Source organism: Equus caballus, chromosome 20, assembly GCF_041296265.1.
Source record: "Equus caballus isolate H_3958 breed thoroughbred chromosome 20, TB-T2T, whole genome shotgun sequence".
Classification (NCBI taxonomy): Eukaryota; Metazoa; Chordata; class Mammalia; order Perissodactyla; family Equidae; genus Equus; species Equus caballus.
Genome location: NC_091703.1, coordinates 8,425,323 through 8,443,674, shown reverse-complemented (window position 1 = coordinate 8,443,674; position 18,352 = coordinate 8,425,323). Strand labels below are relative to the sequence as shown.

Here is an 18,352-nt window from a genome sequence, read left to right as displayed (position 1 = left end):
CACCTAGTAAATGACCTTTGGGGAGGGACTATTGTTCTGGGTTGAATTGTGTCCCCCAAAGAAGGTATGTTGAAACTGTAACCCCCAAACCTGTGAATGTGACCTTATTTGGATATAGGGTCTTTGCAGATTTAACCACATTGAGTTCATTCAGTTCATTAGGGTGGGCTCTAATTCAGTGGGACTTGAGTCCTCATGAAAAGAGGAAATTTGGACACAGAAACAGACACACATAGAGCAAAGATGATATGAAGACACAAGGACAAGGCCATGTGAAGACAGCAGATTGGAGAGATGCAACGGCAAGCCAAGGAAAGCCAAAGATTGCTAGGAAACTGTTAGAAGCTAGAAAGAGGCAAGGCAGGATTCCCTCCAGATTTTAGAGGGAGCACGGCCCTGCTCACATCTTGATTTCAGACTGCGGGCCTCCAGACCTGTGAGAGAATACATTTCTGTGGTTGTAAGTCACCTACTTGTGGCATGTTGTTACAGCAACCCTAGGAAACTAACGTGACTGTCATCACAGTACCAGCTTGCCATGGTGATGCAGGGTTCTGCCTCTTGAGTCAATGGGTTCCAAATCCGAACATTGGCTCAGATCCAGAAACTAAACAGGGGACCATGATATTTTATCAGGGCATCCCTGCAGCCTCCTGCTCCTCTGTTCTTGCCTTTGTTGTTGTAGGTCTTAAGCAGCACCTTCCTTTGCTGCCTGTTCATTTTGTCCTTAGGGACACCATGCTCTGATAACCATGTCCACAACTCTCTCACAGTCATGCCTCTATGGATGCCTCTGAGACCTCACGAGTCAGTAAGGTACTTGTGGCCCCATGGGTTCTGGTGGTTAAGTGCATGTTCCTGGCTGCTAGTACTTCAGGGCCCTCTGTCCTTCTAACCATGGATATTCATGAGCCTAGTTCTGCAGCCACCCCACCTACAGTCAACTCTGGCCTACAGAGCAGAGCTACTGCTGAGCATCTTGGTGATGCTGGTGCTCCCTTACTAGCGCATCCCAATGGCCTTGGTAAAGGTGTGTCCTCTGGGCCTCCTGTGGAGCATCATGCTTTGGTGGGTCTTCTGCCTCACCTAATATACTCATTCCAGAATTCCCACTGCCTCTTCATCCCTTCCTCAGCCACCCACCAGGGGAGCTCCGGTGTCTTTACTTCACCCAGGATTACCCATCGATTTCTCCAGCAGAGACTTGTCCAGCCCCTCGGGTCCCTGCCAGAATGTTAAATCTTGACTCTGGAAAAGTTGCCCTTGAGTTACTGCATTCCTGCTTTCTCCATTCTTACACTATGGCTCCCTGATGGAGATCCCTCAAAATCCAGTCCCAGGAGGGCTCCCCTAACGCATGCCAGTCAATACAGCTAATTCTTGCAGCAACTTTGGTGTGTAATTTGTCTCCTTCCTATCAGGTGCAGCACATCGCCAACCAGGTTATGCTGGACTTACCTGTAGTCATCACCTAGGAGCGGAGAGAAGAGGTGGGGAGCTCCCAAGGGGCACCAGGTGCCTTGCAGGGGAGACTGGGAGAACCCTTGGATGAGATGCTGGTGTAGCCCCATTGGAGGGCAGAGAGAAGGAAGGGCATCTACGGTCTAAGAAAGTTTCAGCCAGGCTGATGGGGAGTCCTAAAGCCAAAGCCATTCTTTAGAGGTGGCCCCATCTCCCAGACACAAGGCACCCCTCCCTTCAGACGCCTTGTTTATGGAATGAGACTGGTATTTATTGTCCAGGAAGCTGTGAGGACTGAGTGAGACAATGCCTGAGAATGTGCCCCATTTCGGATGGCAAATATGTAATACTCCCCTTCCACGCCCAAGACAGATGTCACACATTAACGACAGCGTTTTTCCCAGGGGCCTGATTCAGTCCCTGAAACGTGCTTATGTAATGAAGCAAGTGGTCTCTGAAATGAAATCTTATTCCCAAGCAGGACCTAGGCACCGACCTGGCCCTCTGTCCCCAGAAAACTCTCCATTGTGATTCCCAAGACATGTCAAGGGCTTGTTAACTGGTAACTATGTTTAATGAGTATATTCTGTAACTTCCAGGTATTCTGTTAGGGTACTGTTATCCAAACAGTGCAGAGCAAAATGTTGGTTCATTGGGAGGATATTCACTTCCTTGGGCTCTTTGCCAATTTTTGGTTTAAGGAAGTTGAGGGTGGAAGCTCCGGTAACCATGGTGAAGAGAGGAACAAGGACAGTTGAATGTGTGTGTTTGCAGAAATAGAGTAGGTGGGGTTGTAGGGGTGGGTTGTGAAGGGTCTATTTCTCTATGGGGTGAGGGTAAAGGTGTGTGCTTCTCCACAGGTCTCCACAGGGTCACAGGTCTGTGTCAACTGAGTGAAGGTTAGGAAATAGTGTGTTAGGGTATTCAACTCCAAAGTCACCTGTATTTAGGAGTAGACTGAAGACGAAGCGAAAGGAAAATTTTTCTTCTGTCTGCTCCTTTCTCTTTCACTCTCCCAACTAATGAGACTTTCCTTGGGCAGCTCTGAGGGGAATGGAAATGGATTGTCCTCAAGCAGCCTGTGTTGGGTTCCATTGGGACATACACTCATTCATGCACACATACACACACACACACACACACACACACACAAACACACATCAGTACTGCCACTAATGTTTTCAGCAATGTTCATACAAGAGGTGTTACAAGGAGGTGGGAAGTAACTTTGTGGTCCGCAGAGCTCCAGGCCATGCTGGTACTAACAGCCAACACACACACAGAGTGTCTGATAATGATAGCATCTTCTCATTGTTTCATTTAAAACTTTTGTTCTTTTTGATTAAGGAAGGAAATGGGTCCCATTCTCTTTCCTTCCTCCCTTCCCCTAAAAGCCGTCTAGGTACACATTTTTCTGTTTAACTTCTTGATGGCAGGAAAAGAGAATTCTCATAATTTTCAGGCATATACACTTCTGTCTCTGATGCCTGTTGACCTTGAACAGAACCCTACTTGCCTTGGGAAAATCTCTTTTCCTAGCCCTGGTTCATCCTTTTGAGGAGGAGTTTGTGTCACAGATGCCTCTCCTAGTGTTGGCTATATGCGGCCATGATGGTTAAAATTTGGGATTTCTTATTTTCCGTATGCTGCTTTTTTCCTGTTTTCTTGTATAACATCTGCACATCCTTGATTTTTGCTGTTTATTTCAGATAAGGATCTTTCTGAATTTAAAGAGGTAATTATTTTTTGTAGCCTTGGTATTTGGGTCCCTCACACAACTCAACCATGGTAGGTTCAATAACATTTGCTGAATGATTAAGAGTAGGACCACAAGAAAAGGAAATTGAAAAAATAACGAAACTAATATTTATTTACATACTATAATTTAGAACCTTAGAAATATTGAGAAATAGTGTTTTATTTCTTTGTGAGAAAATTTTTGAGAGTTTTGAACAGTGCTTGCCTTCTTCTCATTGCAGAGCTTACAGTATGCACCAAGCATCTCTTCTATACCTTGGTGAATTATCGTACTCCTTTCTAAATCTGGGTCAGCTTCCAACTTTTTATTCTTTGCACTTTCAATGCCATGAAATATTTCTGAGAGTTCCTTTAACATGACCCTTTTTTGCCAGCATCCTCATCCTTTTCGTTACCCCCGCTTTCCTCATTTACTTCAATACGTCCAGGAAGTCCCTCTGGCTGCACGTCTAGACTCCTTTGAACAACAGCAGCCACAATATTGCCACAGTCAACTATTACCCTACAACCCTATGTACTTCTGATTAGACTTTCCCTTCCAACGTCATCACCTTTTGTTTCTTTGCTACACTTTCATCTTTATTGTGTAATTCTCTCTTTTGCTCCTCCATTTCTGTCAAGTGTCATGTGGGTTTATCACTGGGAGACAAGGAAGCCAGACAACTACACACTTTGCTGTCGGTGTGTGAACTGATAACAGAGGCACAGTGACCAGTCACTGACAGACTCTGAAGGAAGTGTCGTGGTTGGTCCCCAATCATGATGACATCTGTAATTTACGTAGTGATCTGTGGCCTGAAGAGCAAGCAGCAGAGTTTGGACCTGATGGAATTACTCACAGTTAATACACTGTGGGAATTGAAATTGGAACTATGTTGTTGGGGGACTGGTGTTATTTACTTCACTTACCACAGGGTGACTGAAATTCATGCCTATGGGAAATGTGCAAGGGATGGCTGCCTATATATTCCATAATGTGATGTATGTCTGATAAGCAGGGCATAGATTATCACTGTTTTGGTTTTGTTTTTGCTTTTTGAGGAAGATTAGCCCTGCGCTATCTGCTGCCAATCCTCCATCTTTTTGCTGAGGAAGACTGGCTCTAAGCTAACATCCATGCCCATCTTCTTCTACTTTATATGTGGGACACCTCCCACAGCATGGCTTGATGAGCAATGCATAGGTCTGCACCTAGGATCCAAACTGGTGCACCCCAGGCCGTGGAAGCAGAGCGCACAAACTTAACGGCCCCATCACTGAGTTTTTTTTTTATTGTTCTTGACCCTCAATTTGTGGAAGTTTTTGTTGAAGGTATCAGGTTGCTCACATGTGAATGACCTTGACTCCTGTGAGAAATGGCATTCCCAATCCTCCTCTTCGAATCCATTGCCAACAGGTATCAGAAAGAAGTTAGCTCACCTGAGGCTTCCTATAGAGGCTGCCGTGCTGCGGTACCCAGAGCGTGTTTCTGGATGGCGATTAAGCAACGGGAACAAGTTCTGGAGGTAAAGAAGCTGCAGGCTTTCTCAGATGATTTAATACGTTAATGTGCATTGTGAATCTCCCTGAAATATATCGTGTTTCCTGCATTCTGAACTGCTGTCATTTTAAAAGTTTCACTGGGTTAAGAACAGCTTTATCGGAAGTGTCTTAGTCTGCTCGGGCTGCCATCACAAAGTACCATAGACTGGGCAGCTTAAACAATAGAAATTGACTTTCTCACAGTCACGGAGGCGGGAGTCCAAGATCCAGGTGCCGGCGGCTCGGTTCTTCCCGAGGCATCTCTCCTTAGCTTGAACCTGGCTGCCTTCTCTCCATGTCCTCGCACGGTCTTCCCTTTTGTGCACACACATCTCTTTGTGTGTCCAAATTTCTTCTTATAAGGACACAAGTCAGATTGTATTAGGACCCACCTAAGGACCTCATTTTAATTTCATCACCTCTTTAAGGGCACTTTCTCCAAATATAGTCACATTCTGCCGTACTGGGCCTTCAACATAGGAATTTTGGGGGACACAATTGAGCCCATAACAGGAAGTAATGAAACACTGCACATTCATTATAAGATGAATTCTGAATTAAAAAATGTTGAAGAACTGGAAAAAATGAGTGTTCGAATCAAAAAAATGTGGTAGTGTACAGTATTTGTCAAATTTATTTGACTCTGGCACACTTTTTTCATAAATCGTCTCATTGAATTGGTATTCTACAGATCACACAATATAAAATGTTGAAATGGCTAGTAAAGAGACAGTAGGAAATAGCTCCTTCATTTTTGTACAATGTAGATAAAAATGTCTACTAAAAGAAGATTTTGTTTGGGATTTCCTGAGTGTCTAATATGTTCCTAGAAAATTTACCACAATCATCCGAAGTTTGAACGCTCGTCCTCCAAGCACAAGTTGAAGGGGCTCCTTCTCCGTTGCTGTCAACTGCAGAATGTCCTCTCCAATGGGGGTGAGCCCTTCCTTTCATCATGTTCCTTACTCTGCAGGTCTGCTTGGTGCTAAATCCACACTCCATCCGTCAGGATTCTGTGGGTTGCACACGTGCCTCATCCATCTCAGCTGGGGATGCCTCCAGCTTCCCATCGCAGTTCTCTAAACCCTGGTGAGGGACAGCTGCCGGACCTCCCCCAACACTTAAATATGCTCATCCTGGAAACAGGGGCCAGTCAGGGAGGGGGCAGGAGCCAATGGATAAATGCTCCTCCCTCTCATCCCTCAGGCAGATGATTCTGAGATGTACTCTACAGGTTGCTCCCAAAAGCCGTAGGAAAGTCTTTCTCCAGGCACCCGCCTTGGTGGCCAACTTGATAATATATCCTTGTATTGACTTTTCCTGTTTTCCTCGCTCCTGCTCCCCAGACTCTCCTTACAAATAAACTACTGCATGGAACACTCTGCTTTCAGGGAAACCCAGGCTAAGGCAGGTGGACTCTTATAACTAGCCAGACCTGTGTCCTGAGTCTTTGCCTGGGATCCCCAGGTAGGAGTGGGATGGGATGGGGGTGCTCTGGTTAGGGCAAGGAAGGTGCAGATGCCCAATGGAAAGGAGTGCTGCTTCCAGGAGCAGAGAGGAAATAAGCTGCACAGACCAAAAACAGGAGAGAGGGAGAACGAGAGAGAGAATTATCCCCTGTCTATATGATGTCCTTGAGTAATGGTAGAAACTAGACTCCTGGGAATATGGTTTACTAATGGTCAGGCTGGAAGTTCACCCACAATTATGCCATAGTGGTATTTAGCATTCCCTCTATGTTGCACCTATTAGAGGCTACAAAACAGCCACATTTCCCAAATTCTTAGTCCTCGGAAGACACTTGTAGAGGAGGAGGTAAGAATATTATTCTCACTATAAGGATGGGGAACCAAGGCGAAGTGAATAATTAGTCTCCCAAAGGCATGAAAGAACGCCATCGCTGAGTTTGGGATTGCGTGTTGGGCTTCCCGCCCGCTGCAGTTGAGCCCCACCTTTGACTGGAACCAACCTCAGGGAAGAAGGTTTGCTGAGTTTCCTGGAAGGCAGAGGTTTGCATTTGCATGCCCTGTGCTGGGGCTTCTATGTGGGCGCAGCCAGGAGCCTGTCGCAGTTGGTGTGCCTGAGGAAAGGGAGGGGAGAAACCATTCAGAGCCAGCCGAGCCGGGATGGTGCTGTGTCATCACTAATTGTCTACTGTGGCTGGACTTGCCACTGCCAGAGAGGAGGCTCTCTGCTCCATCCACGGGTGCCAAGGGACGGGACAGAACCACTTCTCCACAGATTGGCCATGCTAACGCACGCTTCCTTAAAAGATCACCTTTCGTAGTAGAATGCAACAAAAAATACCCCAATGTTATTTTTTGTGTTGGTGAAAAAAACGTGATTTTCAGGAGACATCGTCTCCACTCAGGAATCTCAGTGAAATACAGACAAAACCATGTTTCAACTTTGGTTTTTCTTATGGTGGTTCCAATTTATTTTCAGCCTTTGGAGTGATGCGTGGGGCTGTACATCGACAGAAGGATAAATGGGAGGGGGGGACCAAAATGCGTTTGGCACTTATTAACGGCGTTTCCCTAGGTTACTTTATTTACTCCTTATGACAGCCCTATATGACATGAACTATAATTATCCTTTTTGCAGATGAGGTGTGGAGCTTAGAGAGCGTGGATAACATGAGCATCGCTGGGCAGGTGAAATGAGAAAGCACTGTGCCTGACCCCGCCCCTCTGCCGCCTCCCCCGGCTTCCTAACCACACACAGTGTAGGTCTCACGTTGCTGACTCACACGGTCCACTAGCTGGAGACATTCTGGAGGGTTGACTGCCACAAGCCCAAATCATGGGTTTGTCATGTTATTTTCAAATGTGGTCTTTCCTACTTTCTATTATGGATGTCAGATTTTCCTCCTTCCCTAAAAGTTATCTTTACACACACACACACACCCCTGCATCTGGGTGGGGGGAGGTGGACGTGCGAGACAGCAAAAATACATGTTAAATTCGGGTCACCTTATGTCTTAGGCTGCTATAACAAAGTACCGTAGCCTATTGGCTCACAAACAACAGAAATTTATTTCTCACAGGTCTGGAGGCTGAAAGTCTGAGATCAGGGTGCCAGCAGGGTCAGGCAAGGGTCCTCTTCTGGGCTGCAGACTTCTCGTTGTATTTTCACATGGCAGAAAGAGGGTGAGAGAGCTCTCTGGGGTCCCTTTTATAAGAGCACTAATCCAACCTCAGGACCTACTCACCTCCCAAAGGCCCCACCTCCTAGCACCGTCACCTTGAGGGGGTAGGATCTCAACATGTGAATTTGAGGGGGACACAGACATTCAGTCCGCTTCATGCCATTTCCTCGGTTCTAGGAGGAACACTTTCTCATGCTTTAACCATTTTGAAATCTCCATGTCTTACACTCGCCGTCAACTAAGCAGCAGTGTGACATAGTTGTCATTGCCACTGTATGAGCATCAGAGCTTAGAGAATGGGTGAGGCTTGGGGGAAAATCCCAAGGACAACTGTGGAGCACTTTGAAAAGAAATACGGCCTTACCAAACTCTCCTGGGAGCTCCTGATGGCTCACAGGACAACGGTGTGTGGGAAAACATGGATTTCAAAGGTCCCGCATCGAAGAGCGATTTCAAAGAGGTAAATTCTGACTGTGAAAATGTTTTACACATACCTTAACCAATTTATTTAGTCTATATTTCCCTTTTTGTGTATGCAGAAAAGTGATATATGATTTAAAAAATTCCATGTCCAAATAGATCTAAAAGAGCTCTTTTAATACATTTAAAATAAAAATTAAAAGTGCCAAGAAAGCATTGTGACACACGTAGTTAGATGTCAGCGTTTCTCCTTTCTGAGTGCTCCATTAACTGACAGCGCATCTTACACCAATTTAGTTTAGATTCCGTGAAATACAGTAGTGTTTATGTTTTATGTTTCAATAGTCATCAATCTGTTTCTAATGTATTCATGGAAAAATATGTGAGCCATCTTGCCATTAAACTGTTTTTGAAATCGCGTGGAAGCCTGCCCATGTCTTTGTAATTTACTTAAGAAACTCTCTTGCTTTCGGGAGGACGAGTTTCAATATCGTAAGGCTCTCTCTCTGGGTATATTTTTGGTTAAGTTTTTGTTAATCCTGGCATTTGTCTAAAGCAATGAAAGGCAAGTGAAATTAAAATGCTCACATTATAAAATGTGCAATCCGGAGAACAAAAACTCAGTTGTGCAAAGTTGGTGTGGCTTTGATAAAAACAGTTCTGGTCAAAAGCCTGGCCTGTTGGCTCCAGCAGTGACACATATGTGCGTCCTTGAGTTTTCTTGGTGGGGCCCATGGATTTATTTAATATATTTAAATAGAAAATTTTACCCTTATCATTGCTGCTGCAGGTGTATTTATTTATACTATCTTTGCTTTTAGAAAAACACTGCTATATCATAAAAATATTTCAACCTTAAATTACTTCCCACAAGCCTCAAGTTTCAGGCAGTTCATATCTGGGCATAAAGAGAAATCAATGTATTCTGGCTTGAAGGGCAATGGAGTTTGGTATTTGTCACACTTTGAGAGATAACAAATGCCTCGCATAAAATAGACCCATTCTTTCCACTTTGCACCGTTGTTTCAGTCCGGCACTGCCACGCCGTCATTATGTCTGCGCTGACAGTGGTGTCCAGGCTTGCAGGAAACTGCGTTTCCGAGAAAGCTGAATGCAGACGTCCCCCGATTGGCGTGCACCTGCGCTAACCAGAGCTCCCACCTGAAACGAGCTCCCTGATCTGGGGTTTGGTGCCCTGTTGGCTTTTCGAACAAACGGCTGCTCTCCCTCCCCCGCTCCCCTCACTGAAGCCCAGATGCTCAGTGTCCCCTCCCTGCCCACTGTGGCGGGAGCCCAGGTCCCTCCTTCCGTGTTCACTCTCCTCCCTACCGTCCGAGAGCCGCTAGGGCTCCAGGTCTGGGGTCAGAGATTGCTCCCACTGTCCCAATACCTTGATGGGGAGAAAGGTTTCAGCCTCTCTGATCAGGGGGCTCCCCTGCTTGAAAGCCTTTAATGGCGCCCGTTGTCCTGAGGGTCAGGTCCAAGCTCCTAAAGCAGCTCCCCAAACCCTCCCTCATCTCCCGGCGCTTCTGCGCCCCTCTGCGGCGCCTGCCTCAGTCCCCAGCCCTCCGCAGCCGTTCTCCTCCCGCTGGACCTGCGTCCAGTCCCCCGACCTGCCACCCTATCCCTGGCTCCCGCTGTGTGCGCAAGGCCTAGAGGGGGCTCAACTGGTTTTGGGGAGTCCTGCAAACGCACTGCCCCAAGCCTTGCGGTTTTGATGGGAAAACACATTCCAAACCAGCGTTCAAACCCGCCGTTCAAACCCGCGTGTGGGGCACAGACGCGGCCTGCACGCTTTGTTAAAGGAATCCGGTTACATTAGAAGAGGCTGGGCCCCGCCGCCAACCCCCTGCTCCTGTAAGAACCCCTGTGTAGGGATTCTTACCAGAAGCTTCCAGCCGCCCACAGAAGCCAGGCCGACATTCCGTGCCCGCCGTCTGGCACGTGAAGGCGTTGGGAACAGAAGCGGGAACGCGCCCCCTCGCGCCGCGCGGCTCCACAGCGCGCGTCCTCGGGGCCTCCGACAGGCCACCTGGGCTGCTGCGAGCTCATTCTCGGGCGTTAACAGGTGTGGAGCTGGTATTTATCCGCAGCGGCGTTTCCCTGTGCGGCCGCTGCGAGCTCCCATCTTCTTCCTAACCGCCGCAGGGCACCTTCGCTTCCCCGTGGTTCAAACAGCGCAGGAACTCTGGCTGGCTCAAGGTTTCTGATGCCACATCGGCAAACATTTCTGTTACCCTTATCGAAACCAGCAGGTGACTTTTCTCTGGCCACAGTGAAAGCAGAGGCCTGCTCAGGTAAGTCCGGGACAGCGAGCCAGAGTCAGGGCCATCCCAGGGGCGCAGAATCTCAGGGGAGAGGACCACAGGGTGGGCCCTCTGGAAGCATTTTCATGCAGCTGAAGAAGGAAAGCCTACAGGGCCTCTTGGCTGAAGTGAAGAAGTGACTCTAAGCAGACGGAGAGGAGGAGGGACTCGGCGCCTGTGTGTGTGTGTGTGTGTGTGTGTGTGTGTGTGTGCAGGGTCTCTGTGGATTGGTGACTATGATGAGCCTCAGGACTCACTCAGCATCTGCTGATGAGTTTGCCTTATTTCCTGACCGTTTCCCAGGTCAAGTCTCTTCCTATGACACCTACTGTTTCTCCAGCGCTCCCTCTAGCTCCAGGGCCGTCCTAGGACGTTCATACATGATCTCATTTAACCCCCAGACAGGCCTGCGGCCAGCACTATTACCCCTCCTTAACACAGCAGGAGACGGAGCTTGGGGAGTTGACGCTACTTTTCCAAATCCTGAAGCCAAGTCCCCAGGATGCCACCGCCCACAAGCTGTTCTGCCACCGTTGGTCTCCCTGGGGACCATATGGAGATGGGGGCCACGTCCCCTCCAAAGATGCAGTGGAGGAAGGAGACTAAGAGCACATTCCCAGACTTCTCAGCATCCTTCAAAATGTGTTTTCAGAAATCCAGGAAAAATGGCTGCTTGCTGAGATTTGGGGATAGAAAGCCTATTTGACTGGTGAGACCTTCCTACTCTCTCCTTTTCATTGCCCTTCTACATTCAGTTAGCCACCTTACTCTCCTGCTTAACCCCTTTGAATGGTGCCCATTGCCCTCAGGGTCAGGTCTCACTCCTTAGGATTCCCAGATCTTCCAGAACCCTTCACTGTCAGAGCAAGCCCACTACATTCTGTAGTTTAAAGGGTGGCAATAATGCCGTTTCAATTAAACCCCTCTCAGGAATGACTGTCAGACCTGGGTTTGTGTGAGAAAGACATTGGGTGTTGCTGGTGGAAAGGACTTGGTTTGAGTGACTCAGGACTTGCGAACAGCTCTTACCTCAACGGAACAGTTCTTCAGCTTCTTGTCATTTCCTGCAGAATCCTTCAGTGTACTCAGCCTTCCCGGAGCTGGGATGAGTCTGGCTGCTTGGCTGGGTCCTCCTCCTTTACAGCCATCCCAGCACCCAGAGGGCGGGTCTGGTAAGGTGCGGCCTTCAGTGTGGGGGCGTGTGCCCACTCCGCTTCCTCAAATGAGCAGCTGCCTTTCGCTGCTGGGAAAATACTTAAGTTTTGGCTGTAGCTGAGAGAGTTTGACAAGCCTTGCAAGGCACAAACATTCTTTATCTGCAGGATGAGGTTAGTTTCTGTTTGGGCCTGGTGTTTTTGTAAGAAGGAAATCGCTTTCATAAGCATCAGATTAGCTCCAGGAAGCATCGCAGGACAATGAAAAGCTGGTAGAGGCAGAACGTCAGGATTTTCTCATTGGTCACTACTGCCACCTCCTGGCCAAACTTGTGAACTACACAGTATGGGCTTCCTAGGGAAACTGTACGTTACTCATGCCACTCTCCCTCTTTCTGCCAGTTCTCTGTGGTGCAAAACGGAAATGAGAAGAATTATTTTTTAGATGGAGTGTTTATTGATATATATAATATTAGCAACGACGATAAAGCCGACACAAGAATGATGAATAAACACACGGTGGATTGTTCTCAATAGGGAAAAGACTTTATCAAAGCAATTTATTCCACCTTCTGACTCAGTGTTAGCTTTGTCTAAAGTAAGTCTTCAGCCCTTTTCTGAGTTGCTAAGACCTCCTGCCTGCTCTCCAAAGCTGACTTCTTAGCAAATTTAGGTTAATCTACCAACCATTTTGGACAATCAGTAAAAAATTAAGGACTTAAGTGAAAATTGTAGCATAAAAAATTATTGAGTCTAAAGCACGTCTTTATGCAATAAAAAATATAAGATTTGGTATCAGTTGTTATCCTTATTTCATATTGGTTTTATTCTTAGGATCTTACTTTCTAGAAATTTAAATTTTGAGTTAGTTGAAGGATTATTGTAGTACACACAGTACACGTATATTGACAGAGGTAGAAATAAGTTTTTCCAGTTATTTAAATTTTATTTTTTGGGGGGAGGTTGTGTTTTACCTTTAATATCAAATGTGCTGAGATCCACAGGGGTTTGATTTCAGAACCGTGTTAAGGATATTGGCAGAGATTTCTCAGAATCTTTTCTCCCCTTCTTCCTCAACAACAGAGTCTTAGCCAGTCCGGGGCCACTGTGTTAATCTGGGTGTTCTGAAAAGCAGATGCTAAGAAGAGACTAAACATGTAAGGAATTGTTTAGGGGGAATGTCTATTAGAGAAGATGGGGAGTGAAACCAGACCACAATGCAGGTCTGACCCCAAGTGCAGGAGACGGGGAGGGCAGGCAGGCTGGGTGCAGCCTCTTAGGCGCCAGTGCAGTTCTCAGGAAAGTTCTGCAAAGCTGCTGGGATCCTTGGGATAGGCGGATTTCAGAGATGATACCCGATGACCTCTGCCTCCTGATACCCATGCCCTTACGTAACCCTTTTCCTTTGAGGGTGGACTACACCTGGTGACTAGCTTCTAAGGACTAGAATATGACAACGTGAGGCATGTCTCTTTCCATGATGCTTAGGAAAGACTGTGACTTCCATCTTACTGGACTCTCTCTCTTGCTAATTCTGATGAAGCAAACTGCCATGTTGGAAAATTTCATGTAACAAGGAACTGAGAGCATCCTCCAGCCAACAGCCAGGAAAGAACTGAGGCCCTCGGTCCATCCGTGAGATGCTCAATCCTGACAACCATCGCGAGCTGAGCTTGGAAGCAGATGCTTTCCCTGTTAGGCCTCAGATGGGACCACAGCCCTGGCTGGCCAGTGAGAGCTCTTGATGCAGAGGACCCAGGCAAACTGTCCCTGATCCCTGACCTACAGAGACGGTGAGATAATAGATGTGTGTTGTTTTAAAGCTACTAAGTTTTGCTGTAATGTGTCATGTAGCAATAGATGATTAACACAGTTCTCAAGCTGATGCTGCCCGTCGGAGAAGTCTTACGGCTTCCGGAAAGGAGCCTGCCTTAGTCTTCCTGATGCTCAGCCACTGGCTGGGAGCAGCCTGTGGGAAGCATGGCCTCACTGCAAATGTGGTGATGGATTTCAGGGTGTAGCAGCTGGGGCCCTTGCACAGGTACACTCCCCGCAGTCAGAGATCGGAGAGGCACATTCTCATTGCTGCTGCAGACACTCAGAGCAAAGATTCCATTTCTTACCCTCCCCTGAGGCTTGGATGGCCTTGCGATTGAGTTCTAGCCAATACAGTCTATGCATAAGCTGTATACACAACTTTCAGGAAGGGTCCTTAAAAGAAGCTGTTATTCCTTCCCTGCCCTTTCTCTTATCTTGCTGGCTGGAGTGTGATGAAACAACTGGACCTGGACAGCCATTTTGGACCATGAGACAGAAGCCATCAGTGGAGGAGGATGAAGCCACAAAATAAAACAAACCTAAGCCCCCCTGATTATGACTGCTTAGGTTTATGGGAGTGAGAAATAAACTTCTAACTTGTGTAAGTCACTGCTTGATTTTCTGGCTCTTGAAACAGAAAAGAAGTCTATGTTTTATATGTGAAGTCTGAAGGTTAAAGGAGTAAATATTTCCCAGAGGATAAGTTGTGGCACAAAGACAAGTTTAATTACCCAGGACTGTTACTGGGAGATAATATTTATTCCATATGGCGAGGGGGAGAGCAGATCTCAGCTTCCTGTTGCGAAGAGGGTGTCCCTCTCAGTTAGCAAGGACAAGAGAAGGGAACCACCTGTGTTCATCGTGGAGAAGTCTTTGAAAACAGCACGTGAGAAAGCAGCTAAAATCCCCGCACTGTGTGAAGGCTAAGAACACTGGCCCCAGAGCTCACAGAGTTTGCTGAATGAAGGGACCACAAAGAAAACCAGCTTGATTTTAATTGTCTGTCAAATCTGTTGAAAACCAACTTTCTCTAAACTGATTCTTTTTGAAGCTCTCAAAGCTTGAGGACATAATAAATGTTACTCTTTGCCGGGCCTGTCATTGATTCAACCCAGAACCATTCTTCAGCCATGGCACAGGAGGAGTTTTCCGGAAGGATATGGCTGTTCTGATGACTTTCAAAATATGAATTTACCCATCAAAACTTTTTGGCTATGTTAGCCAAAGCACTTTTAGCTCTCATGTGTATTTTCAATGTATGGCATCTGAAGGGTGGCAAATCCCATGTTTATTAAAGGTTCCATAGGTAAGGAGACGGTGCGAGGACTGGTCAGTAATGGGCTTGAAGTGCACCAGTCTGGTTCTAGCCCTGGCTCTGCCACTGAATTGCATGGGCTTAATCGGTCAGACTGTTTCCTCTTTTGCAACATGGGGTTAGTAACAGTCCCTAGCTTATGGGATTGCTGTGAGGGTTAAGTCTGATAACGCATGAAAAGTCTTAGAGGGTCAGTAGAGTGCTGGGAATGTTGTAAGTACACTGTAAGTTTTAGCTATTTCTGTTAACATTAATACACAATCTCCAGTCGTGTGTTGTCTGATATGGTACCCACTGGCCACATGTAGCCATTACACCCTAGGAATGAGGTTAGTTCAAATTCAGATGCTGCAAGTATAAAATACAGACTAGATTCTGAAGTTTTAGGATGAAAACAAGAATGTAGAGTATCTTCCTAATAATGTTTTAATATTAATTACACGTTGAAATGCTAATATTTTGTATATATTGTCTTAAATGAAATATATTATTAAAATTAACTTAACCTGTTTCTTTTTCCTTTTTCAAAAGTGTGTATTAGGAAATTTAAAGTTTTGTCTCTGGTTTGTATGTCAGATTTCTTTTGGGCAGCGTGGGTCCAGGCAGACAGATGGGGTGGGGTGGTAAAGGGAACCAGAAAATCACGGTCCACTTGATCGGCATCTGGTGGTCACTGGGAGCTCGGACAAAGGAGGCAGAGGTTTGGGGGAGGAAATCTACTTCCCAGGGCACTGTCGGAACTCATACAATTCAATTCTACAGAGATGGACTGAGATCAAGGAGTGGTCATCTGAGGGAGCAGCCCTTAGTCACGTGAGTCTAAAGATAGGCTGAAAATCTGGGGGTCCAGACAGTGGAGGTCAGGAGACATGCAAACCAGGATCTGGGATAGAGTTAAAGATCCAGGTGGAGCATATTGTTGACAGAGAAGAAAATGGCAGGTGGTTATCAGGGGCCTTGACCAAGGGGGCAGTAGGTTAGGGGCACTGTTGATACTGACACCGTTCAAGTCCTCAGATATTAATTAGAACCTCTGACGTGCCCGACCCACTGTTAGACACTAGTGACAACACAGTGCCTGCCTGCCAGGTGCTCACAGTCCAGTGGGGAGCACAGGTAGTTAAGCAGATCATTGTAGCTCTGAGAGATCAGGTGCTGTAACAGAACGTGATGGGAGCTCCTTGTTGGGAAAGTGGATCCATCCTGTGGATAAGGAACAGTTTCCTAGAGAAGGTAACATCTCAACTAAGACCATGAGGAAGCAGCAGGAAAAAAGGGAGCAGCATGTGCAAAGGCCAGGAGGTCAGGAAGCCACTGTGCACTACTAGGAGCTGCCAGCCATGCAGTGTGGCTTTGGAGCAGATATTCAAAGAGAACATGGGGTGATTGGAAGTTTGTTGGAGGTGGGAATGGCTGGAAGCTGGAGAGATTACAGGGGATGGCATCACAGATGAAGGGGTTCGAGGGCACAAGACAGGGGGCTTTAGAGAACTTCAAGCAAAGGAGTGACGTGACCAGATCTGTGCTTTAGAAAGATCTCTCTGATTGCATTGTGGGGGTTCTGGTTCTGGGCAACATGAACTAAACCTGTTCCACCCTGTCTCTCCCACTGCAATCAGCTAGAAAGCCTGGATGGAGTACATGGAGCAGTTATTCGAGGAATCTGATAGTAGCAAGCGGGCTGGGGAAGAAGATCAGCATTTGAAGTGCCCCTAAACAGGTGCTGAGCCCCCATTTTTCCCTCTCTGGCATTTCCTGGACTCAGAGCAGCCTGAAACCTGGAAGGCGGCATCAGCACAGAGAAAGATTCAGGACAACCTCTTTCGTTCAGGTTCAAGGAGTGAGAAGGGGCTCTCCTAATGCTGAGGGAGTGGGAAAATCCTTGTTTTTTCCCCTTTTCCCTGTTCTCTTGCATCCCAGTACCTAAGCAATCCTGAGGTGGCTTGAAGGGGAGCCCAGGCCCTAAGGGAGGGCAAACTCCTCTCTGATTGGAGGAGCTGTGGTCCCAACAGGGTGGGCTAAACCCTTGTTGCTTTTTTTCTTTTTTTTTTTTAACTCTTTCTTCCATCGCTTGGTCCCAGACATGGGCTGACTTGCAGCGAGCATGCGGCAGTGAGGTAAATAAAGCCCCACCTTTCTGGCTAGAGACCAAAAAGAGCAGCCCCAGGGGACCACAAAATATTGGAGAGACCATGGAGGGGCAGGAGCTCAGGAAAGCAACCTCAGAAAGCTGTTCGTGAACCCCTGGGCTCCCCCAGAGCTGCACAGGCACGGATCTGACTCGAGAGAGAATGTCATAGACTTTGAGAGCTGACCCACGGGATAAACCATAGCCCAGCGCCCAGACCGTCCACGGGGGGGCACACACGTGGGTCACATCTGAACAGCACTGCAGAGGCTTTGAGAACGGTACTGATATTTAAACCGCAGCAACAGGGGACTGGTCAGAACCTGCAGCCTGAACCCAGCAGAGTCTGCTAAATGAAGCGGTTTCCCTGCTGAAACAAGAACATCAACATTCCCCACAGGTTTGAAATAAATCCTAGAGTCTTGTAATATCCAAATACATTATCCAGGAAAAGAATCCAAAATTACTTAGCATATAAAGAAGCCAGGAAAACCTTAATTTCATTGGAAAAGAACCAACCGATGCCAAAGCCAAGAGGTCACAGATGTTTGAAGTATCCAACAAAGACTTTAAAGCAGCACCTGTAAGAATGTTCCAAGATACAAGGGCAAACCCTCTTGAAATGAGTGGAAAGATAGTCTCAGCAAAATAATAGAAGATGCTAAATGGAAAAAAGGGCCAAATGGAAATTTTAGAAGTGAAAAATACAATAGCCAAAAGTTTGAAAACTGAATAGGCTCCATGGAGATGACAGAGTCAGTGAACTTGAAGGTGGGTCAATAGAAATGATCCAATGTGAATAAGAGAATGTTCAGCTTCTGACATTTTTGATTTTTACAGCCTGACATTAAGCGTTGGGGAAGGAAAACATTCTCTAGTATTTTTAGCTCCTATTTAGCCTCTCAAGAACCAAACCCGGGGGGCTGAGATCTTAGAGGTCATTTCACAGTGTAGAGAAGACGTCTGTTTTAGTTCTTTGGCTTGCTGTGCTGGGTAGAAGAAAGAGGGAAAATTCATCCCTCCTCATCCTGGGTGATGATGAGAGGAAAAGTAGTGAGAAAGAGGCAGGAGAGGTGCTGGGTGGGAGATGGTTGCAATGGTCTATCCTCATGCTGGAGAGGATTGAGAGTGCCGGAGTCTCGGGTGTGCTGGAGCTGGTTACTACAATTTCAGGAATTTTGCAAGCTGATGGTTAAATAGTTGGCAGCTTGAAACTGGACACGGTGGGAATATTTACACCATGATAATAGGCAAACACCCAAAATCCCCAGAGAGCCTGTTGTTAAACTACCAGGACGCCACTGGTGACAGAGAGGTCAAAAA

The 18,352-nt window shown here is 46.8% G+C and overlaps 1 long non-coding RNA gene across 1 annotated transcript; it reads right to left on the bottom strand.

The window, feature by feature from the left end:
- Positions 1 to 6,397: 6,397 nt before the first annotated feature.
- Positions 6,398 to 11,771, bottom strand: LOC138919336 (uncharacterized). Its single transcript, XR_011429463.1, has 2 exons — positions 11,644 to 11,771; positions 6,398 to 6,820 (listed from the first exon to the last, which is right to left on the bottom strand). It is a non-coding gene; the product is annotated as an uncharacterized lncRNA (long non-coding RNA).
- Positions 11,772 to 18,352: the final 6,581 nt, after the last annotated feature.